At 43.6% G+C, this 24,836-nt stretch overlaps 1 protein-coding gene across 20 annotated transcripts in view; it reads right to left on the reverse strand.

The window, feature by feature from the left end:
* LOC117146088 (collagen alpha chain CG42342) overlaps positions 1 to 24,836 on the reverse strand; it is a 68,383-nt gene that overhangs the window by 31,325 nt on the left and 12,222 nt on the right. The window lies entirely within an intron of this gene.

Below are 24,836 nucleotides of genomic sequence, written 5' to 3' on the forward strand. Positions count from 1 at the left end.
TCAGATTTTCCTAAGCACTGTGCCAATGAAAGTAGTTGGTTACTCGAATTGTGAAACATAATGAGACTTGACATGTTATTTGCCCATTGAGCGGCCAGTGAGTGTGTGATCGAGTGTGAATGGGTTGGATGCCGATGGTGTTTGTCTCTAGTCCCATTTCCCCGCAAAATGTTTTCTGTGCTGAATTTCGCAGAGCAGCAGTGATTGTGATTCCTTAAATACAGATACAGTGATATTTCGTCCTGATGGTGCCACGCCCTTGACTTGACTCCTCGTAATTTTATATGTTTCGCTACAACTGCCACAGAGCGAATCTGTGATGGAGGGACCCGTTTTGTAAATAAATTGAGAATGTGCCACATGCATATACATTTGCAGACACATAAACGCATTCCCAGTCTCGTATGCAAAAGTCTATTTATTCTGGAGTCAAAATAGCAGCGAAATATGCACACAAAGTAGCAGCAGCGAAAGCAGCAGCAGCAGCTTTCTATTATTTTAACTTTTTTATATTTTTCATGCGCTGCTCAGCTCCTTTTTTTATGGCACACTCTGAACCCGTCGACGCCATTGTTGCTGCTGTTGTTGCTGGACTGTCTCTGGCTTCATTATTTTTATTGGATTTTCCTCGGGCCCTCAGAAACGGGGAATATGATAATGTGGGCACTTCAAACGGGTTCAATAGAACCGTTCCGTTCCCGGTTCCTTGGAGCATCTCGTGGCTAATCCGGGCTTTCTCGCACCCACACGAGCTCTCGCAGATCGCTAGTCATGTTGTAACCACAGGCTGGAGAACACACAACCAGTACACCACCACACACACACACACACTCTATGGGGCTGTCATGTTGGATTGGAATGCATCTAATGGCATAGCATGGCATATTACACATACGCCCCGTGGCGCATTGTCTAATAAATACAAATTTAGACAGCATGATTTGCCAGCAGGGCTGGGCATCTCGAGTGCAATGCACTTGGCTCCGACTTGGAAACATGAACCTCGGCCTGCACACACACACACATAATGCATACCTATAATATTTATTGGCGCTCCGTCCGCGCGCGTGTGTGTGTGTGCGGGGGGGCTGACCTTTCGGCCTGCATCCTTCCAGATGGCAAGGCCCATCCGACTGGCCCTAATGTGATGTGGCCGTGTCTAACAGGGTCATTAGGCACAAGTGCCAGTGCGCTAATTATGCAGCTTCAAGTGGCCAGTGGAGTAGTAGTAGCAGCAGGATCTGGTGCAGAAACAGGAGCAGCAGCTGCATAAATCTCCGACTAGGCCAATTATGCACTTTATGGTACGACCGGAGCGGCATAACTGCCCGGAACACTTGCCCCACAGAACGGGTCACATAAATCCCAATCCCGACTGTGGCCACGACATGACCCCAAGCCACTGCTAGTCGCATTATGACAAGGCCTGCCAAGTCGAATAAAAAGTGCCCACAGGCCACAATGGGTTGCAGCTGAAAGATAACCGATCGCATTTGGGCCACTCCACAGACCAGCAATTTGGGGAGAAGGAAATATGTGCAACCGCCGACCGAATGACTGCAGTTGTGCAGCCTAGGAAAAGCTTGACTTTGCCGCTTTTGAATAAATTGAATTCTCATGTCTCATGTTTTCTCGAATGAATTAGTAAAGCAATGGCAATGTTTGCACTAATTAAGAATTCATTGCCTCATAGTGTTTTATTATTTAATGTCAAATAAATTTCACACCCACGTATTAGATCTTAATTGAACATCTTCTGCTCGGCTCTTGTGTATGAATATTTCAATTTATTTGTTGTCTGAAAATAAAACTCATTTACGCACCACCACTGTGACTCAACAGTTGAAAACATATTTTCTTAACCAAAGGAATTCAAGTCCTTTGACTTAAATATTTTGTTTTGGCAAATACTTCCACGCCATGCAGCAACAAATATTTGAAGTGTGGAATTTACTTAACGGCTTAAGACATAAAGCAAGTAGTTTGTATTTCTTATTCGTTCAGAGTAAATAAAAAGTTGTTTAAATAACACAGAATACCCAGAAATTGACTGAATGAAAAGAAATTTAAAAATGTTAACAACTAACTTGACAATTGAGCACATTTTGTTTTGTACCATCCGAATTTAAATGCTTTCTGTTTCTAGGCCTCGGGTAATAAGCTCTATTATTTTTGGGTCCAAGCTGCTGAACATTTTATGTGCCGCATCAACACGTTGTAAGAGATAAATGTGGTGCGCTGGTCCTGCGATGACTGGGCCACCGTTGAGTGGCCAAATTTCAAATTAAAATTAACATTATGCAAATTTCGCCAATTGCCATTATACTCGACATTGTCGCGGGTCGCTGCCGCAGTCAAACAATCCCGACGCCCACAAAGGATCGGCGGACCAAAGACCTAAGACGTCCTGCAGCCCTGGGTTGCCCTGCTCCCCAAATCCCGTGGCTAGGATACGAACTTGGGAGTAGTCCTGCTCGGGTGGCAAACTTTTTATGCAAATTAAATGTCTGCGACTGACGCGCGTGCGTTTTGTTTGCTCTAAGGCGGCGACTGGGCGAAAAACAGCGACCCCCACAGCAATTCGGAGCGTTTTCCGCGTTGTTTTAGTCGCCAGCAAGTGGGGGAGAACTTTGTTTTAATGAATTTTTTAGCCGCAACGCTGAGCATTCTCAATGTTTGCTTAATTAAAGCGAATGTGTGTGTGCGTGCGCGTGTGTGAGGAAGCAGCTGCAGCTCAACCGCTGTTTATTTGCCTTTCAACATGCTGCGCTTCATCATCATTAACCAAATACTAGCGCCGCCAACAAAGGGAGCCTGCTAAATCAAAATAAATACAACTCAGACCCGCGGAGGCAGCAGAAACTACGCGAAGCTGTCGACTGATGTGGCAAACGAGAAGTTCAAGATCCCCTATAACATCTTTTGATCTAGAAAATCTATTCTTTTCAAGTACGAATCTAGTGCACATGTACTTGTCATTTTAGCAACAAATAACAAATTTAATAAACGTGTTTTAGAATGAATGTACCTGACCCAAAATTAAACATTTCATTGGTTCCCCTTAGCAATTTTCTATATATTCATTTCCAGCTATAACTTCAAATTTAATTAAATAGTTTTACGCAATCCTCTTGGCAAATGGTTTCAAACATTTTGTTGGCACTTCAATTGATATACAACGCTAGTTTTTACTGCCGGAGAACTTTAAACTTTTACCAAGGCAGCGGGACAGTGATTATAATTTCTTTAGTCTAGGCTTCTGTATTTTTTTAGCTTTTGTTTGTTGTTGCTGCGGTGGAAGCTGGTGAAATTTATGCGCCTTGTTGTTATTATTTTTCCTGCTTCCGCTGCGCCTACCAGACAAAAAAAAAAAAAAAAAGAAGAAAGAAACACAAAGTCTAGAGTAACTACAACAATGTTGCACCACGCTGTGGCAAGCTGGAGCAGCAACAGGCCGAAAGGGGTGGTGGTGGATTATGGTGCGAGCTGGCCGGGACTTGGGCCCGGAGAAGTGGTCTTCACTTGGACTCAACTAGCGCCAGAGCTCGCCAATCCCCAAACTTCTGGCCCTGTTCTCGAGTGCACTCGCAGTTGTTGCCGCTGCCGCTGAGCGCTGAAGTTGCTGCCACTTCAGATGGTTGTTGCTAGTGGCGCTGTGTGTTTGTGCTGCATTTAATTTGATTGCATTTTATTTACTTTTTCCATATCTAAAATAAAAGATGCTGAAAGAGGCGCCTCGACTGCGACTGCGGTCCATGAGTTAAATTAATTCCACTTGATACACAATTTTTATCCCGATCCCTACTGCTGCTTGCAACATTCTGTGTAGCAGCTGGTGCATGTGGCCAGTGTTTGCTTGGTTTTGTTTTGCTCTTCGCGTGGCCCAGAAGTTGATTAAGCGCCAATTTATTAGTTATTCCATAGCAGGACTAGGCCAGCCTTTGCTTTCATCGCTGCCATGAAATATTTTCCATTTCTCGCTCGCTCTCTATTTTCATCTGAATAAAAAAAATCTGGAGGGGAAAAACAAACAGCATTTGGCACACTCATGAATCGCTCCGCTCGAACTGTGAGTTATTCACCAGTAGTCCGCAATAGATATAGACAAGAATCGGGGGCGGTGCAGTCATTTGCAATGGCGCGGAAAGTTATGGGACCGTTTTGTGGGCATATATATGGCTCATATAATTCCTTGTTTCGGTTCCAATTGATTTACGGCAGCAATTTGTTATTGTAGACTTTGCTGTGCTTTGCGGGGAAAAATGCCAGAAACTAATTAGTGGGAAATGCTCGCATGCCACATTTTGCGCGAACTTATGATTAAAGCTGCTATTCAAGTTGTTAGCATAATTAATACGCAGCAAAGGATGTTGAATATGGCATGTACATCCTTGAAATTGGTATAGTTTTCATTCGCATGTAAGCTGATTTCTTTTAGAACTTCTCGCTATTTGCATTTTTCAGCTTGGTTATCCAACTAAGACATTTCCCAACGTACAGAAGATGGATGTTGTAATGCAAATTCAGTGGCAGAAGCAAATCTATTTGAGCACGTAACTTTATCTGTTTGAGCTGAAATATTTTATGGCCAACTCACACAAACACAAACACACACACACACTCCTTTTTCTCTTTTTCGCAACATGGTATCCGTATCTTAACCTCATTTGACTTCGACAGCCAAACAAATCTTACGGAACCAGCAAAAAATGAATCCCAAACAGATTGCTTCGTACAAAAAAAGTTTCGCAAATAATTACTGAAGTGGGATGAGCTTCTCTTTACGGAAAAATCAAAGCCGGATAAATGAAAAACGGGGTGGAGAGTAAGCAGTTAGCAGTAGTTAATCACTGGGCAAACAAAGTAACCAGGAAGGAAGTACGAAAAGAAAGCAAAGCAGAGAAAGCCAAAGAAAAATGAGAGTTGCTCTGGGCCCTAAGATTTCACACTGACCCTGGAGGAGGTCACTTTTCCCGGAATAAAAACAAAATAGAGAAGGGCTTGCAACTGTTTGCTTAGCACATATCGAAAACGCTGCAGCTCACTGCACTAATTGCTGCCACAAAAGAGAGAGGGACAACAAGTGAGGGAGCGAGAGGGCGGCAGTTGGGGGTGGGGCCAAGCCATCAATGTTTTTCGACGACCGGCGTCAAAATCAATTAAATGGTCAACAGGCGAACGGTAATTGCAGCTTACAAACTCCCAACGGAGCTGACCAATGGGATATTTTTTAGTCATATACAGGCGTAAACTAATAGGACATCTAGAAAGTGCAATTAGTACTCGACATCTTAGCATTTGAAATTTAGGTAATTTACATAAAATTTCAGAAATTTTGCGTTCTAAACGTAAAAATCCTTGAATCGGTGGAGAAAAAGATATTTTTAATACAGCACGAATTGTGTAATATTTCTGTATAAATAATATTAATATCTATATATTAATTATTTTTTATTTATTTATTGATTTGGCATCACTGGCACCCGTTCCCATTTTCTCCTGCCTACACCCACGTCATCGAAGTACAGTGAAGCACTTTGCGTTAATTGCACGCAGACCTCTTCATCCGCATTCGATGCCCGCTGCTCAGCGCTGCTGAGTGGCCCCGTCGAATGGCAAATAAAAACAGAAATTAAACAAAGTAAATAGAAATTCATCAACGTCATCGACGACGCTTGGCCTTCGTCTCGGTCTCATTCTCTTGGGCTTTACTTTCGGATGCAGCCTCAGCATCCGACTCATCTGACTTATACAACTCATCCCGGCAATGCCGCCATACCGCCATATCGCCACAATAAAATCCACAAACATTTGCCGTACTTTAAGTACGCCGACGTCGTCGCTGGTTTGTGTTATTCTTGCGCTACAATTCCTTCACGCAAAAGATGGGTGTGTGTGTTTTTTGCGGGGCAGACATGAAAGCAAACAAAACAATTGCAGTCGGGTCAGCAGACGAGATGGATGGCTGGACAAATGGATGGCTGGATGGATGGATGGAGAGCCGGTTGGATGGACAGATGGATGGACTGCTGGATGGACTGCAACACGACGCCAGCCAGCGCATTCAATCCAATGCCGTTGTGGATCATTTTTAGTGTGCAATAAAAAGCAACCGCAAGTCGCTTTATGGGCACGCACAGTTATGTCCAGCGTTTATAAACTTTTGCATTTTAATTATTTAAGTAATTCCTGGACATGGTATTTCAAAATAGTTTACAAGAACGCAGCAAATCAAGGGCATACCAACTATATTTAATTGCTATGCAGTGTCTTGTTCAGAATTTACTTATTCCGAATGAAAATACTATTCTTAAAATTTTAAGAATATTTTAAAACGAAAGATCTGAAATCGTATTAGCTGACCCATTTTCTTGCCCGCGTTTGTCTGAAGCAGATTGCAAGGCCCATTCAATTGATTGGCAACCAAATTCATGTTCTTCTTGGCTTGTATTTTTTGGGGTCACCACCTCCACGGGCCACATGGCGCGTGGCATGCACCTCAACTTTGATGTTGCCACAGATCGGACCGCTTCCTCCTCCCCCCCACCACCCACAAACTAGCTTTGAATCTGTTGTTCTTGTGCTTGTCGTTTTTCAATCGTTTGCATCCATTAATCAATTTTTGTTTTTCCCCCCATCCATCTGTCGATATTCGTGTTTCTTGCCTCTTTGCCTGCCAACGTCTTGAGCAGCAGCTTGAGGTCCTCTTCTCCATTATCTCTGGCCACTTTTGTATCTTTTTCAGCTTTGTGTATCTTAAGTGGACGCCAAGTAGCTCCAATCTATTCGGATCGTATCCAAGTGGTCAATGCAACGGAGCTTATCTAGTGCCGAACAGTTGCCACTTTGTTGTTTGTTGCCTCGGTTGTTCCCCCAATCTCGAATTTTGTTGGCTGCCCTATTAGCCGAATGGTATCTCAGTCCCCATCGTTCGCTTCCTTTGGCGCTGCGGACGTTATGTTGGCCCAGTTCCCCCGAGGGCAACAAGGACCCTTTGTCCATTCCCCCTACCTTTGCACTTCATTCCTCTCCCCTCCTGCACTGAGCGAAAAATTTGTCTGAGGGCCATTTCGGTGTAGCCATTTACTGCGGCTAGAAGTTTTACATAGTTCATTGTCTTGTTGTTCATCAACTTTTTGTGTTGTTTCGTTATTTCTATCCAATATAGCCCGCTGGGATCAGAAAGGCAAACACCACTGCCCCCCACATGAACGTAGCTTGGCCAACAAAAATTGGTAGGAATGGAATTTTATTCCAATGTTGTGTTGCCAGAAGGGCAAACTACTCTATGCGGTAGATACTTGTTGTATCAACGAGAGGACTTAAATGATGACCCAAGGAAACTTTTATTTCAATAAAAACTTACTCAATTTAATGGGAGTGTTTTAGAAATTATCACCAAATAACATACCTGCAAATAAAAAGAAAATATATATTATTATATATGGTTATGAGTCGTATTTAAAAATTGTATAACATTATGGTTTCTATTTCTTCAACGATAGATACGCAGATGAATTCGGGAAATTTGTTTGTTTGAATCAAATATCATATCTTATTCGTTTTAGATTTTGACCAATTACTGGTAGCGCATAGATAGGCCATATCAGCCCAAACTTTTGCTAATTCCTCTGCTGTTGTACTTATTTATCCAAACACACTGATTACTCCGACTGATAATTAAACTTTTGAACTCTCCACGGAGCTGTCATTGACGTGTCACCCGGGACCCCGTCCGCAGTCCGTAGTCCTGGGTCCAGAATCCGGAATCCAGAATCCAAGACCAGCCATCCGCATAATCAGATAAGCAATAACAAAAACAGCAGTGGGTATGAAATGAAGCGGCCACGCCCACGACCGCCTACGCCCCGGAATGAGATTCATGACAGGCATAGACAAAGTTGAAGAAGGGCAGACATCGCCGGGGTTCCGGACCCCTTGGCCATAAGCAGTGGCCACTTAATTGTATAAGAAATGAGCCAAATGGTCCCACAAAACCGTGAGCCGAAAGGGAAGGGAAACACGCCAAAGAAAACAGCAATGCGGCCCTGCCCCACTTACACTTTGTCTATGGCCTGGGCGTTAATTACATTTTTATTATTTTCATTCGGTTTTTGGCGCAAAGGCACGGCCTTCCCCCATCGAGACTCGGTCTGCCCTAAACCCCTAACCCCAAGTCGATTTCAATTCGAATTTCCCAAATTTCAGCTGAAGTGAATTAATGATGCACAGCAGCCCAAAAGTCAATTCGGGTCGTGATTGAGCTGGAGGTTGTGGTTTGTGCACTGAAGGTTAGAGAAGGTTGCTGGCTAGTGGGTGGGGTGAAAATCAGGATGAGGCCCCTGCAGCGACTGCTTCAACTGCTTCGACTTCATTTTTCATGCCACTGAGTGCTCCGCCTTGGGTTGCAGGTCACGTGATGCTGTTAATTGCACGCCCAAAGCCGCAGAAAACCAATGCGCTGTCTCTGCAGTTCCCAGTTTCTTGGTTTCTTAGTCTTCCCGCTTCCCAGTTTCCCAGTAATTCCCGACCGTTGTCTAAGTAACTTTGCCCTAACCTGCGTCGGCTAATTGAAAAATATCTTGCATTTGCCACTAATTGAAGCTACTTCAGGTAGATCCAACTTGAGCGATTGCTCTGGGCGGAAAAAAAAATGCTCAACTGGTTGGAGAAATACACCGAATGGTAATAGAAAACTTTCACACCCTTGCCGGATTGAAGAGCACTTGACGAGCCACACACACATCTTCCATCTCCATCAGCATTCATTCTGGGCACTTTCCATCATCATTATACCATAGTAGCCATATATCTTCAAGGTTACTATTGTGCGCTACAAACTGACATTCGAAACTCGGTAAGAGTGGCCTATGAAAATCCAGTCGGCTCATGATTATAATTATTATTGTTGTTTGCACAGGCACAAAAAAGGAGAACATAAAACCATTAGCAATTCATCTTCACGACTGCCTGCAATTAGAGGAGGCGAAACGTACTCATATTGGGGCGGAGTTGCTCGGCTCGACTTCATTGCGGTCCCTTTTGGCCCCGAACCGAGTCAAGTTCCTTAACACTTTGACAGCAATTTGCGAAATATGTTGCCGGCAATCAGCAAGGAAGTGAGAAGAGAACAACAACAGCACAGGCAGGCAGGACAAACAGGGCCAGGCACAGAAGACCAAGTTTACAAGTCGCATAAACAGAGGCGCGCACAAAAGTATGCTACAAAATGGCAATGGCTTACGTTGTGTGGGTGCTTAGTGTGGTCTATGTATGAGTGTGTGGGTGCCTGTGTGCCTGTGTGCGCGTTTGGGCCTTTTGTGCACAATCTTACTGACTTCCTTCCGGTCGAATAGACCGGGTTTTGTTGCTGGGGCCACAAGTGTTTTTCGGTTTTTTGTCCGACTCACTTTTTGGCAATTAATTAAAGAGGCCAAAACAAAAAGGGACCTCCGGGCTGTTTTTGCTCAAATGTAAAGCATGCCACTTTTGTAGCATTTTCCACAATTCGTGTTATATCGTTGTTGTCCGTCTGTATGTATGTATGTCTGTATGCCCTGTTGTCAGTCCAATTTCTGTGCTGGTTTTTCGGCCAGCTAAAAGTTATTTTTCCTCTTTCGCTTTCTTGCCCAAATAAAACCTGCAGGCGCAGCAGTTTGTTGTTTAAATACAGCAACAACAATGGCCAACAAGGCCCAAAAAAGAGCAGCGGCACAACAATGACAACAGCAACAGCTACAACAACAAAGGCCACAACAATGGGCTGGCAAGTTGATATTCGTGGGGTTTTCCGGCGAACGTTTCCTCCCTTTTCCAGTTCGCTCTCGTTTTTTACTTTATTTTTGTGCTCGGCTGCGACTTACAATTTCGTTATTTATGACCGTGTCTTGTGATTGTTGCTATTGCTGTTGACTGTCTTCATTTCTAGGTTACACGTGCAATAACAACAATAACTATGTGCAAACAAATTGCAGAGAGCAAATCAATAAGGACTACCATTTTTGGCCCACCTTTCGCCCTCCGTAAGTTAACTTTGGTTTGCCGTTGGGCGATATTTAACTAGTTTTACGAATTTCCCATGCCACGTGATTGTTGAAAAAGTCCAGAAAAGTACGTTAAATATTTATCAACTTGTTTTTCTACCGAAAAATACAACAAAATAAAATGCAACAGTCAACCCATTTTGTTGGCCAAACTTTTTTTGTCAACTTTTTGTGTGTGATTTTGTGCGGTTTTCTGGGTTCTGGCGCTGAAGAGCGCCCTTATCCGCCAGGTAATTGCTCTATTATAGTTATTAACTTAATTTGCCAGCTAGTCGGGAGAAGTTTAAGTGGGGCCTGCTTTAAAACAATACTTTACCCCTTTTTTGAATGGATCAATTCGCAATCGTTTCCACTCGTTCGTGCTTTTCCACTTCAATTATTCAGACGTTTTCCAATCAAACCAACAGCCAGCCCCCAGCAAACAAACAATATTGAAATATAGTTTCACCTTGATGTCGGCGAAATTTATTTTCGTTAATTGGTAGCAAAAAGTTTTTCGGTGGAAAAAGTTGCCAAAGCTAACCGAACACAGAACCGCTGCCACACCCACAAACAACACACTGAATCACACGGTATAAAAATGGTTTGATTTTTTGTTTAAATTATTGTGGTACTCCATGTGCCAATCGTACAAGTTTAATTAAATCAATTACATTTTTAATTCCCAACATATAGGGTTTAATGGAAATTATAATCTATTTATTGAAGTTCATTCATTATAAATTCAACAAAATTAAATATTTACCGCCAATAGATAGAACGTTTATATATACTCGCGCTAGTTTTAGAATATTTTTGCATTAAGAAATCCTGTCCAATTTCTGTGATTGTGACTCATGCATTGACGGGTATTGAGGATATTTTTCGCAGTGCCTACACATGAACAGGTTGCAAGTTCAAAGGCGCCACAGGGGCGTAAAGTTATAAAGGAGTTTGTTTTGCCGTGAACTCCGTTTTAATTAGGGTTCACTAATCAGTGGCGAGGAGCCTCAAAGTTTCGGCAGCTCTTCTCGATGCTGCAATCAATAATTAGCTGTGCAACTCTGCCTCCGTGGCATTTGCGTTTAGCAGATGGTAAACCAAGGACATTTGCATACTCTCGAAACCGTACGCTCGTCCATATGGCATGTCTAATGGGCCTTCAGTGCGTGCGGATTGATATGTTGGCTCGGTTGAGTGCATGACTCATTGAAGGAGCCGCCGACAGCGCGGCACACAACACGCCTAATTACGCTCAACGGGTTTTTATGACAGCCTCCGGCAGCGAAAACTGCTCTTTTCCTGCTTCTGTTTTCTTGGTAAGCCGACACCTTCGGTTCCGTCACACTCGAGCTGTTGCTGCCGCATATGCAGATGCATTTTCCATTCCCCCCAGATACTTGCGGCGTGCAGCATACAACTGATCGCACTAATGGACCAGTGCAGTGGTCCAAAGGCTGCAATGCCAAACGCTCCTTCAAATGACAACAAAACACCCGAGGCCGTTAGTCAAACAAAAACGCTGATAACAATGGAGCACCAAGGGAACTGAGGAGTAAACATACACAATGGACCCAGAGTACCAAACTGGAAAATGTGCTGCAACAATGACTGCACCCATTATGCAATTTCACGCTATTAGCCACGGTTAATTCCGAATAATATCTTAAAATTAAAGCAGCCAACGCTCAAAATATTTGTAAATTCGTAAACTGTTCATAAATTAACGAAACCATTTGGGCTTAAATCCATATGTGTGTACACATTTATTTTAACCTCTTCTAATCTTATAGGCAAAAGATAATTGGCTAATTAGGCATGAAATTGAGTTTGGAAATTTAATCAGCATTTATTAAATTTCAAGCAATTAGTTACGATTTAATATAGTTTTAATTAATATGTGAAAAGGTATAGCCCCGCACATATGGCATTTGAAAGATATAAAAAAATATGTTACAAGTTCTGACTGCCCTTGATATGATTTTGTTGTTATATGTGTTCTATATGAAAGCAATATTCCGAAAAATATACTTTTAAAAGTCTGAAATTAGACTCTCAGTTGGCACGCACACACACATGCAATAAAATCGGCTTTACATTTTTTATCCTCTTTATATTGCCAAATTTGATAGCCTTGAAATTGGTTCTTTGATAAAGCCAAACTTTCATTATGTTTGAACAGCAAAAATCGGGATATTCTTCCTAGAATTGTAATCCACGTACTTCGCTCTCCTCCTCACCCCTCCTCGCTGTACTGGCAAAAAGATTGACAAAAACACTCACTGAGTAGCTAGCTACTATATGCCAATCGATATTTGCTTCGATTCTGGATTACACCCTGCAGCCAGACATGCGGAATTCGAAAAACCAAAACTGACACATGGCGATGACGATGGGATGTGAAAAGGCGGAGGTCACAAATGGCAAATGTTGGCTGCTAGGCAGCCGGGCTTAGAGCTCATAACAATGCAGCTTAATAATACAATAAATGCAATCAAAATAACAATAAACATGCAGCATTGCCCGCAAATGGCAACAAAATAAAAGGGAATAACTGAACTGAACCCCGAGCTCAGCCGCCTAAACGGATGAGGAGCATGGAACTGTGTGCCTGGGCAGAAATTATGACAATATGCAAACGAGTTTTCACAAAGGCGGCGGTTCCACAACGGAGCACAGACAGGAGGCGCTGGTGGAACACAAATCGCAGACAAAAGGCGAAAGGCGAAGCCACGTTAAATGTGGTGGGCTGGCCGGAAAGGAGCTATGAGGCGCTACCAGCGAAAGGGAGACGGTGCACGGAAAAAACCACACTCGAAATCAAGATCTTGCTCGGGGGATTATAAAAAAAGGTATTACCCCAGGTAACAGAAAAAAAACAAAATGCAAGAAGAAGAACAATTAAAATACAATAAGTTTCTTGTGAAATGATTTATTTCTTGGTCAAGAGTAAACATAATCTTTTTGGTAACACTCCTTTGTCTCAATTGAGATTTCAGTTCGAATAGCTAAGAGTTACATTTCACTGGGATTTTTCTTCGAGTGCAAAGAATGCAGACGCAGACTGGAGATGCAGGGCGGTCGTCTGCTCACAGCTTAGACCCGCTGACATGTAAAGAGCATCGACAAAGACTGGCGAAAAAGCAGGGACAGGTAAGCCGGAGGGTTTGGGCGACTGAGGAAAATATGGAGAGCCGGCTTAGCAGGAAAGGCAAACAGAGTTAATGCCGCACCAAACCGATTCCGATAGAGATCGAACAAGGTTCTAATAACCATTCGAGACGGGGCATAGAGACCAGATGAGGAGTGCTGGGCATGAGGAGCTTGTTACTCGGAACAAGGGGCAATTAGGAGCAGAGCCATGCAGTTCCAGTGCGAAAACGTGTTTACACGTGGGATTAGGCATGTGATGAGGGTTGCAGTCAGGCAAATATTTTCCGGTCAGTTGCTCAACTGTCAGCGGGTCGATTAACTTAACTCCTTTTCCAACTGGATTAAGTTGAATGTGGAATTAAAGTAAGTAGACCGTGCAGTTAGTCTTTAAATGACAGCCTTTAATAAATATTGATCTGGCTGCCAAAAGATTATTTCTCAAACCGCAAACACTGACCGAACGATATAATTATTTACTATTAAACGCACTCCAGTTAGCAATAAGATTACTGCCACTACGTGAAATTTAACATAAATTTCATTTCAAATATAATTTGATGACAACAAAAAATTTACATCTTCAGCTTGTTGATTAACTCTCCTCTAGAACAGAAATCCCAGGTTGAAGTTGATTAAAAATATTCGTTATTCCCACTCGAAATCTTCTAGCTCCCTTATAACTGTATACACCATCCAGTAGGGTCAACACACCGAAAGATTCAATCAAGTGATATCGATTCCGCCCGAGCACTCCTGATTTATCTGCTAATCACGATCGGCCCACGCATAAACATAGTGTTTACTCAATCCCAGAGCTTAGTGGCAACTTGCCAGCTTGCGCAACTCGTTTGCCCCCGGCTAAATACAAATTATCTGAATTTTGAGTGGGTTTGATGCCTGCAAAGCAGCAATAGAGATGCAGATGCAGATGCAGTTGCACTTCCCGACCAATGACGATGCTGAGCCGCATCGGAGAGTCTTAAGTCTTAGGTCTTATGAAAAAGGTGCGAGGTTTATGTTGAAAACGTTTTGTTAACAACAGCCTGCCACAAAAAGACCAAATGAATGGAACGATGGAGTGAGAAAAATTACAATAAATTATATAAAGTGTTAAATGTGTCTAGCAGCTGGCGGGAGATCAGTGAACTGAAGCCGGGTACAAAACGTTTTCGAAGAGATCGCCCATTTTTCGGGACAAACCCTTTAGATTTATGGCGTTTAATCAAGCCGGGTGTATGAATAGAACCCCGAATCTTAATCCGAACAGACTGGAACCTTTGCCACATACATAAATATATACGTATATATAGCAGCCCCAACCAATTTGTAGTGACAACTTTAAGCTGCATTTCGTAGCGCCATAAAAACGTATCTTTGTATCTCGGTAACTGAATCTGGAACCCGACATTCACGGGTTGAAGGTGTTGGAGCATTGACGCCATCGGGGGTCTGTTAAACATAATAAATGTGATTCTCGGTGTTTGTTTTTAGGTTCTCGCTTGTCTTTCTTTCCAATTTCCCCCCTGTTCCCCCTCGCCCTAAAGATGAGTCAACTCTGTTTTCTTGATAAGGCGGGAATCGATGTCGTCGTTGTTATGGCTCCATAATCGCCGTTGTTGCAGCTCCGTTCTAGTGTTGACTTTAATTGACAACTCTCTGGCGTTGTTGGCACAGTGGAGCGAAGTCAGCCGCACAGTGGAACGTCGTGGATCAAGATCGGCTATGTGTGCTCACCCGCTCTCTGTTGTTCTTACTGTTTGCATAAACATTTCACTTGCACGAAATGCATTTGCTGATGCTTAATGTGTTTAACTATGTAAATGCTGCCCTGTTTATGCCCAAAGTGTGCTCAGCTCTTCAGAGAGATGCTAAAACGCTTCTTCACACAAAGGCCGCGAGGTGAAAAGGCCAAAAATAAATAAATATGAGAGCGCCATGCATGAGTGCACTGGGCGGAGGTGTTAAGTGAGCAGGCGGCCATCCCATTGACTTGAGCACATTCAAATGGGCCCCACTGTGCCGGAACATCGCTCCCACCACTACCACCACTACCACTGTGCAGCTCCGAGATGCTCCAGAATGCAGCGCTCGTCTTGCATACGAAATGAGTGAATAACTGGAATCCGAAAGCGATGCGTATGTAGTTATGAATGGTCCGCTGCCAACAACGTCACAATGTCTCCGTCAAGTGGAGCATAGAAAATGCTGCACTCGGAAAAAATTGTTTTTTTCTTATTTGTAAAATAAAACCGCTGAATTCAAAACAAATCACTATGAACAAAAAGAATGTTGACTTCAATATCAATCATATTCGCATTATTACAATAATTTTCATTACTTGGCCACGAAAAATTAAAAAATTGTTTTACTAACTTCATTATGTTATTTTCTCAGTGTTGCCCACATTTACATCTTAACAAAGCACCATTAAATTTGATCATTGATTCATTGATACTGTTAATTCGGTTGAATGCGAGTGGAATATGATTTGTTTTTGACTGTGCAAGTCCCAAGTATTCAGAGCCGCCGCTTAAAGCTGATTAAATTTGTAAGCTGCTCCGGCGACTGGTTGACAAACTGGTCGTGGCATCGATGGGTGCCACAGGAGTGGCCAAGGGATTCCGGGGACTCCAGACCGACCGCTCCACCTAAGCCGAACCACCTCCCAAAAGCGTTGCGCATGCGTTCTGCGTCGACCGCCGTCCAAAATGCAATTCCAATGAAATTGACGTGACAACGTCAACGAAGATGAGTGTGACAAAAGACCCAGACAGGCGGACGCGAAACCGCAAAGCCCCACCAAAAGACGACGACTCTGCCCCTGGAGAGTCGCCAAACCAGACGGCCCAAAAATCCAACCAGGGAACCCAATAGCAGTTTTGACTGCAGTCACCGCTAGGCAAATGCAGCGAAAACAAGAATGATTGGATGCATTTCACCAAGTCGAGGCAATAAATACTCTAGGAGAGTGAAGGTAATAGTTGGTAAGAGTGAAGGTAATAGTTCTGGAATGTAAAGCTTACCAGCTCCATTTTACATTTTAAGATCTATCTGAGAGCACATTAGTATGTTCAAAGTTTCATACAATTACGACTTCTGAGCATTGAATGCTTAGTATGAGCACTTTCCAGATCCACTCTTTTCCCAAAGGAAGAGTATCACTGTACAGTGGTCATTGCGACACAGATGACAGGGACTCCAGCGACAAGCGGCAGCAACGAGCATGTCAAAAGGTGTTGTCTGCCATGCACTTGAAAAACGTGTTGCAGCAGTTGTTTCTGCTGTTGCCGTCGGTAATTTGAATGGCGAAACGGCGACCGATCGGCCTACGTACCCACTATGTATATATATATATATAGATGGTATATAACCGCGACCGAGGTGTGAGCCCGTGGAAAAGAGCTTAAACGAGTGGGTATTCTGCGGGGCAGGGGCGAGGACCGGGTGCGAAAGAAAGGCGTCAGTGATTGGTAAACAGGCGACAAGAGACAACAGCAACTGCGACGACAAGCCAGGCGCACTTTGATTAGATTTAGGAACGCTTTGGAAGCGCTCCAATTGTGCGGCAGAGGCCGCGGATGCGGTGGTCTAACCACGTTGCATGCCAGCCAGAAACGCGTTTCGGGCCAAAATGCAAATGCGAATGGAGACGAGACAGGGCGCGTCGCGACGGGGCTAGACAGTCAAAAAGGAAAAACCCACAGAGCCAAGCTCGACTTAATTGCACTAGCCCGGAAAAGGGCGAAAAGGGCGCGGCAAAAGTGGGTAAAAGGGCAAATGGATGGGCCAACAACACTTTGACAAACGGCGACACTTTTGATTGAGTTTCGCCACGAATCCTTCGGCCCGGATAGCGATGACAAAAGAACACCCCAAAGGTAATTGTTGCCACTCCATTAGAAAATCCAAAAAGGGTTGACACTGCGATTGGAAAACGCTCCTCTCTTTGATGCGGTTCACTCAGCCGAAACAGGAGGCATCAGATAATTGAGTTTCCCATCGAATCGATTCCCCCAGCAGAAGCATAGTTTTATTTCTCCGCTTTCACTTCAGAAATTAGATCCCAACGGAGGAGTCTTATCTGCCCGAGATTGCCCGGATCGAATTTCAATTGAAGCCAAAGCAACCATGAAAATTTGAGATAAAGACCGAGACACCTTGGGAGTTATGTTCCCAGCATATGTACTGTATGCAAAAAAAAAAGAAACCAAAACCTCGTCCCTCACTATTTATAGAACATAATTTATCAACATCAACTGCAAGAAACCAGTTCGCCTGTCCACTTCGATGCAGTCCAGCCAGCTCCTTTTGGTTGTCACCCTACTCCAGAGCCCCATTCCCATTCCCATTGCCATTGCCATCCACATCCCCATCCCTTTGCCGATGGCCAATTACTCATGCCCCAGCCATCACGCACAGTAGCATTGAAATGGTTATTGACTTTGAGGCACCCCACACCAAATCCCGGCCAGGGAATCGATGCTCAGTCGATTTTATTGAATTTTCTGGGAAAAGATGTAAAAAATCAAGAACAGAGGAAAATTTAATTATAACCAACAAGCATTGGACCATGCACAAGCAGGGCGAACCCAAACCGGGGCGAGTGAGTTTCTTTTCTCCAAAGATTAATATATATAGGTTTCTGTTGTAACGTTTGGACATTCGACAATGATCGATTGTGATTTGTAAGAATGTCGACGCCACCAAATCGGTTTGAGCAATTAATTTCTAAGCAGGCGAATCACCAATGAAGAAAATCCAAGCCAACGGGAATAAAAAACCAGTGTCCAGAAAAGATGGAGCTGAGGGAAACGCTTGAAATGGATACGATTGACCGCTTCTTGGTCAAGATTGATTTTGGCTTTCCCATTGGCATACAGAAGAAGATAAAGGAGAGGGAAATCATTACAAGCAGATTGTGTTACCAGATTGTAAAACACTCCAAATGGGCCAGCAGAGGCAAACGACTTGCCAGCGACTCCGTGACATTGATGGGGGTTTCGATTTTCCTTTTCATTTCTCATCTGATTGAAACATTAAAAATATCAAAAATAAAGCCAAAACGAACGACAGCGCGCAGATAAACGAGACGGGCCAATGCGGCGTGGAAATCTCATGCGGCCTAATGAGCCGTACTTGGGCCTCGCCATGGGGCGTATGAGTGATATTTTGCGCTTCAACGAGCATAAAAAAAGAAAATGATGACATTTTCGGCTTTTATGCATACTGATCTCTTTTGGTTCATTTGCATAAATAGTCGAAAATTGAAAATGAATAACTCGGTTGCTGGTTGGTTGGTTGTCTGGGAAAAATGTTAATGAATGCAGCATAAAAGGCAACCAAATTATTTAGCTATAAAATCCACAGGGACAACACAGACACACACACATATATATACACGATAAATTCAGGGAGTGCCTAACATTATTTGGGTGGCATATTCAAATTTCAAATGATGCAATAAACTTTTGCGTTAAACATTATTGCCAGCGGATTTTCAGTCGATTTCAGCAGTAGGAAAAGGCAAAAAATGCATGATAAATCGAGGGAAATTCTATTTATAAGCGTAATTGCTAATCCCATACTGAAAACATAATCCACCCACTTGGCCACGCGAACTTGAAGACTGTAGATTGCCAGCGCCCGAAACCGTCATATATCATCTTTATCGGCCGTCCGCCCCGCCCCCCGTTTCTACCACCTAATTTTCCGGCTCCACCTCGGGCGGAAGCCGGAGCTTCATCAACAGCGACAGCATCATGGAAAGGAAAAGCGGAAAAACGTAAACAAAGACAAAGACAATGCCAAAGCCAGCGGAGACACAATGGCAGTGGGAAAAACAAATGAAGGCAGACTATTTGTCAACGCGAATGAAGCCATTTATTATCCATCATAAAACTTGTATTTATCGCTAAATGTGAGGACTGTGAGGACATGTCGTGCCATCGAATGTCCCAACAAATCCTGGGCGCCTACGAATAGTGCCAGTTTTTCCCGCACCCATCCAGTGTCTGTTTGTATTGCGGATAGTCAGTCGGACAAACAAAGAGATGGCTTAAATAAACGTTGGCCGGCGGTTAAGGAGGAGGAGGATTGAGGAGGAGGAGTGGGAATGAGGAGGCCGCTCTGGAAACACAGAGGCAGCATCACGCAGGCAGTGTCAAGGCAATAAATCATAAAGCAGCCACAGCTCCCCGATCCCCAATCCCCGATCCCCGATCCGGAATCCCCAGGCGCCCGGGTGGAGTTCTTGCTGCGTACGTGAGTTTCGGCTGAAATTGGAGCATGTGCGTCGTCATTGCTGTTGTCGTTGTCGCCGTACTCGCTGAATCGTCGTTGAAAATCACGTAAATGTATAAAAATGAAATCTGTCTGCCAGTCCAAGCGCTCCACTGTATCGCTGGCCAGCCCAGCCAAGAGTCGAATAAATTTCAGATTGCCGCTGAAATATTTACGCAGCCGCTCTCAATTGGGTTTTTCAGGAATGGCTTTTCAGCGAATCAGCAAGGAAAATTGTAGCATATGCGGCTGGCTAATAAACCAAACGAAGTCAAACCGAATGGAGTCGGGCCAAAAAAGCAATGCAGACACTTGCCGATCCGGTCGCAGCTGCAAAGCCATACAAATACAACCTATATTTCGGCAGTAGTATCTATACGCAAGTATCTGTATCTGTAACTGTAACTGTATCTGAATCTGTACCTGAACCCTTGGCATTTTGGATGGTTGATTGAACTCAATCGCACACAACTAGATGCGGAGGAACAGGAAGACAGACAGGGACATGGACTGTCAGATTGGACGGCGCTGGGATTCCACGTGATTGATGACATGTCCCAGCAGCGGCAGCTCCACCCATCGAATCGCTCTTCTCCGAAGTTTTGTTACCTAATTAGCAAGTTATTTTTTGGCCAACAGCTAGCTGTGTTTTAGCCATCGCAAAAAAATGGAAGTGAAATCGTCAAATTAATGCCAGTGGCAGCTTTACTCGAAGACTAATTTGCGATGCTAAAAGTGGCTTGCTAATGGGAAATTAGAGTGTGGATATAGACAATTAGTGAGGAAATTTAAGCTAAGTGGTTGAATAATGAAAAACCAAGCGGACTTGTGTGTGTGTGTGTGTACGCTTGCTGAATTACATGGTAAATGTTCCTAATTTTCCATCCAGCCACACTTTCCCATTTAATAAATTAATTTATCGCCCCCCTTAATTAAGTTATCACCAATTTGAAAACAAGCAGATAAAGTCTCAAATAAATTAATTCGTTTTCAAATTTATAATTTCCACTGACAGATGTGGAGCGTCGAGTGTTCGGCCTTAAAAGCCATAAAATTTATATGGGGATAATCCGGAACTGAAGTGAATTTTTACTTTGATAAATTGTGTCAGCTTGGAATGCTGCTTGGGCATTTAATTTATTGGATTTTAAAATGGTCAATGACAGCATCTTTTAAATGCATAAGAGCATTGCAAAATACGTTTTTAATAACTTAAAAATAACAGATTAAAATTGCTAGCTGTAAATACACTATTAAGTACGTTTTAAATACAATATGTTTATCGAATTCGCTCTAAATATGCTCCATAAAATCCAATAAAAATCACTCTTTAGCTCTCAGCCACGGATCGATGGCTTTTCACAATTTAACACCAATTCCCACACCCTTCTACATACCACTGGACACCGATTTCGTTAGCAATATTTCCAGTCGCGTTCGCCATAAAAATATAACTTTTGAGCGCTCTTGAATTTAAATGAACTCACCCAGCTAACAGGCTTAAAAGATTCCAGGCAGACAAATTACATTTTGGGCTCATTAAAATGATCTCAGTGCTATGGAAAAAATAGCGTTACGTGCCAAAAATAAAAGTCAGACGCACCACATCCACATCCTCGTAAATCTGCAGCGCAATCAGATGAAATTTATGAAATTCCTTTTTTCCTGGGTAATTCATTCCTGTGCTTTCATTTTTTCCCTTCTTTCTTAGTGTGTGTGTGTGTGTGGTTTTGCCAATGAATTTACTTTGCCTTATTTTATTTCTCTTTTAGTTTGTCCGCCTGGGCTCTTGTGATATTTTTAATAGCATTTTTCCCCACCAAGGAATGCCGAGCAACGCACATCGATGAGATGGCTGGGACCACAAATAAAACAAAAGTGGAGGGGCAATCTGCGGACGGGGGCGTGTCAGCATGGCACACGAAAAATAAATTTGTCAACAAATGTGGCATCCGCTGGCCAACGATGTTGCTGTTGTTGTTGCTGCTGTACGTGCGTGTGTGTGTGGGTGGGTGTTTATATTATGGGGTGTGGGGTGTGGGGAAGAACACACACAACAAACCATATCCGCCACCAATGTCCACAGATCCTGTGGATGGGGCAGGAGTAATGATGACAGTTGCGCATTAATTTTTTCTCACTAATTAATAAATGTTGCTGTTGTTGGCGCTGGTTTCGGTTGCCGCTGTGTTGCTGATATCTTTTGTGCAGCGAAATGGTATATTGGCCTATTAGCGCAGCATTTAAATGGCAATCAAGGCGTGGTGGCCAGCGCAGGTAAGCCAAAAGTCACGCAAAGTCACAAATTACCAGCCAGTCAGCCAGTCAGCCGGCCGAAACAAGCCCGAAACACACAAAAAATACAATAGCAAACCCAAACCCAAACCCGAGCCCAAGGAGCACAAACAGAAATGTCCGTGGCAAATTGAAAACGAAAACGAAGGAAATCAATTGAGGTGCAGGGACAATCGATACTGGACGAAGTGGGCTTCAATCGAGGTGTGGTGCGATGGCTCGGTGGATCTGAGCCCGAAAACCGCACAAGCCTCTGTGGCCACGCTCGAAGGACCTGGCAATGGGTGGTTTTGTCACTCGGCCACATCGACACGCCCTAAAGGACCACACACACACAGGCACATGTGCACAGAGAAAGAAGCACTTCCACGTATCAAATTTGCACACCTTGTCAATAAAAGGGGTTTATTTCAAAAGTTACAATAAATATGGGCTTATCCATCAACAAATAATATGTGCTAAATAAGCAGCTTTCTGTGCAACATTTAGTAAGTCTTTAGTTAGTCTTTACCTTTGCAAAGATCTCAGAGTTTTAACACAAGTGTCACGGTGCACGTATAACCATGATTTATCATTTAATATCCTTTTTCTTTTTTCTCTGTGCACTGACAGCCAGCAGAAAGAAATGAAAGACGATGAGGGAGGAGTTGGCAGGTGCTACCAAACAGCATATGCAGAGAAAGGCCGGGAATCAGGAGAGCATAGCTGATATATGGAGTATATCCACTCGGTGTTATGCCCGGCAACGTGATTGAAATTTATGACTGGCAAATAAACGCAACAGACACACACAGGGGATGTTGCTGGCTGGAAGTAGCTAGCCCGAATCTGAATCGTGAGTTGAATTCCAGGAGTAGAACCCCAAACACATTCCCATCCTCAGCCTCATCCTTCAGCTTGTGGCAGTCTGGGGGTTCAGTGAGAAATTGCAGTGAATAAAAAGCACTTGTACGCATTAAAACCTAATTGGGAATTTCCATAGTGCATATGCCATTTTCCTAACTGCTGCTTTGAGTGAGCCTGTGAGTGAGTAGCTACGTGAGTGCGACTGTTCCTGGCTGGATTTGTGTGTCCTCGACTATCTGGATGTGTCTCTGTGGCATGTTCTACATATTTTGGCTTTGCAAAATGTCACACGCAGCCAACGATGTCGCTGGCCCAGCTGCTAAAGTGGATTTTGCGCTCGGCTATGATAAATTGAGGGTTTTCAGCTGCACAACGAGACTGGCAGCATACCGAACCGAACTGGACCAGACCGGACCGGACCAGACCGTAGACCCGTGTATCGTTACCTAAACTCGGATGCTTCAACCCTTAACCTCGCCACCAGCACCAGCATCACGAGGAACCCGGAACCTGGAACTCGATACTCATCCCCTTGAAAGCGGATGATGCAACAGCAGTTTCGGGAATGGGTTGGCAGCTAAGGATGCGAGTGGATGAGAAGTGGCCAAATGTCATTTGCAGTTTGACAAGCCCAGCCAGCCATGTCCCTGTGTGTTTGTGGTGGCACCATGGGACCCTCATAAATTTCGAATGCTAAAATTTAGAATGCTCATAAAAAATGAGATGTGCAAAGCGCCCAACTTTCAGCTGGTTTCGCTGCAGTTGCCGCAGTAAAATCACACTCCGCTGGGAAATAAATTTAAATTATTTTTATTCTGTCCCGCTAATCAATTAAATTAGCTTTTTAAAGTGCGATGTGGCAGGAAATTAGCTTTAAGCTGGCTTTGTTACAAATGCATCTGTATACATTTATGTTATTTTGATGTTCAAATAATTCCTACTAATTTATTCAAGCTCTTAATTTCCATAGCAATGCACGTTAATCTGACATATATTCTGCTGACACTTATTTGAATTAAGAGCAAATATTTGAATTTATAAACTCAAATTGAGATAGTCAGCGAATAGTTATGCACTTTTAAGCAACTAGGTAATCGGCTTTAGTTTTGCACAGTAAGATACAAGTTCTTGGATCTTTTGAGTGCCGTGTGCCACTGTTCACTTACTTCCGTTTCGCTTACCAAAATGTGGGATTGCTTTTAATGCTTCCTCGAATGCCATAGTACTCGACTGCCAACTGCTGTCGCACTAATTTTATCAATTTTCCTGCAAAACGGAGGGGGAAAACGTCGATGAAACCCAAAAGTAATCGACTTAATCGGAATGCGGCAGTCTCTCTGGCTTATCTTTTTCCTTTTTTTTTTGTTTGCCAGCAACTGCAATGTCCTTGACGTGAACTTCGCAGGCAATCGAGAGATCCTGAACGGCAGATTGGGTATTCGGTAGTCCTGGCCTGCATGTATGCAGGGATACAACTTGGCTTAAGCGATGATGACTTTGCCGCATCGTCTACGCCTCAGATAAGCAAGTGACAAGTCCTTCAGCCTTTGGCAGCCTCTCCTTCCCGCAGCTGCTTTGATTTATTGTGCGGGGATTAAAGTTGTGAAAAGGCTGTGTCCTGGCGCCTGGCACGCGCTTATCGAGGATCCTTCTTTAGCAGGGAGTGTCTCTTTGTCTTTCCCTCTCGCTTTGAGTGGGTGAAATTTATTTATATGCAGTGACTTTGAAAAGAAACTTCGACCGTTGCCAGGCGGGCGAAACTTTCGACCTGCCAGCGCATCGATTATAAAACTTTTGGTCCTATCTCGTCTGCAGCTTCCTTCGCTGGAATTGGCAAAGTTGTTAAATAATTGCGACGAGCGTTTACTGGCCTGTTGGCCCTGGCCCTAGTTCTGGTTCTGGTTCTTGCCCCCCCTGCCGGCCCACGTTGCGTATGCGTCATATGCTCAATGCATAGCAGCGGGAATCTGAATCAGTGGGATTAGCCACAAAGTTTGTCCAGCAGCTTAGCGGCTGAGTTAATTGTGCGAATGTCAAGACAAATTGCGTTAATACAAGCAGACTTCTGGCACAGAGCAGTTTCAGAATGGAATGGAAACAAGGAGCTGCAGCTACCCCACACAATCGGGAGAAGGTCAGGGAGCGGGAGCTTATCCCGCCGCGTGAGTGTCGCAAAAGTTTTCAAAAAGTATTTTAAGCAAAATTTATGCAAACCACAAGGCAAACTGGCACTCTCCAAGT

The sequence above is a fragment of the Drosophila mauritiana genome, chromosome 3R (assembly GCF_004382145.1).
Source record: "Drosophila mauritiana strain mau12 chromosome 3R, ASM438214v1, whole genome shotgun sequence".
Lineage (NCBI taxonomy): Eukaryota > Metazoa > Arthropoda > Insecta > Diptera > Drosophilidae > Drosophila > Drosophila mauritiana.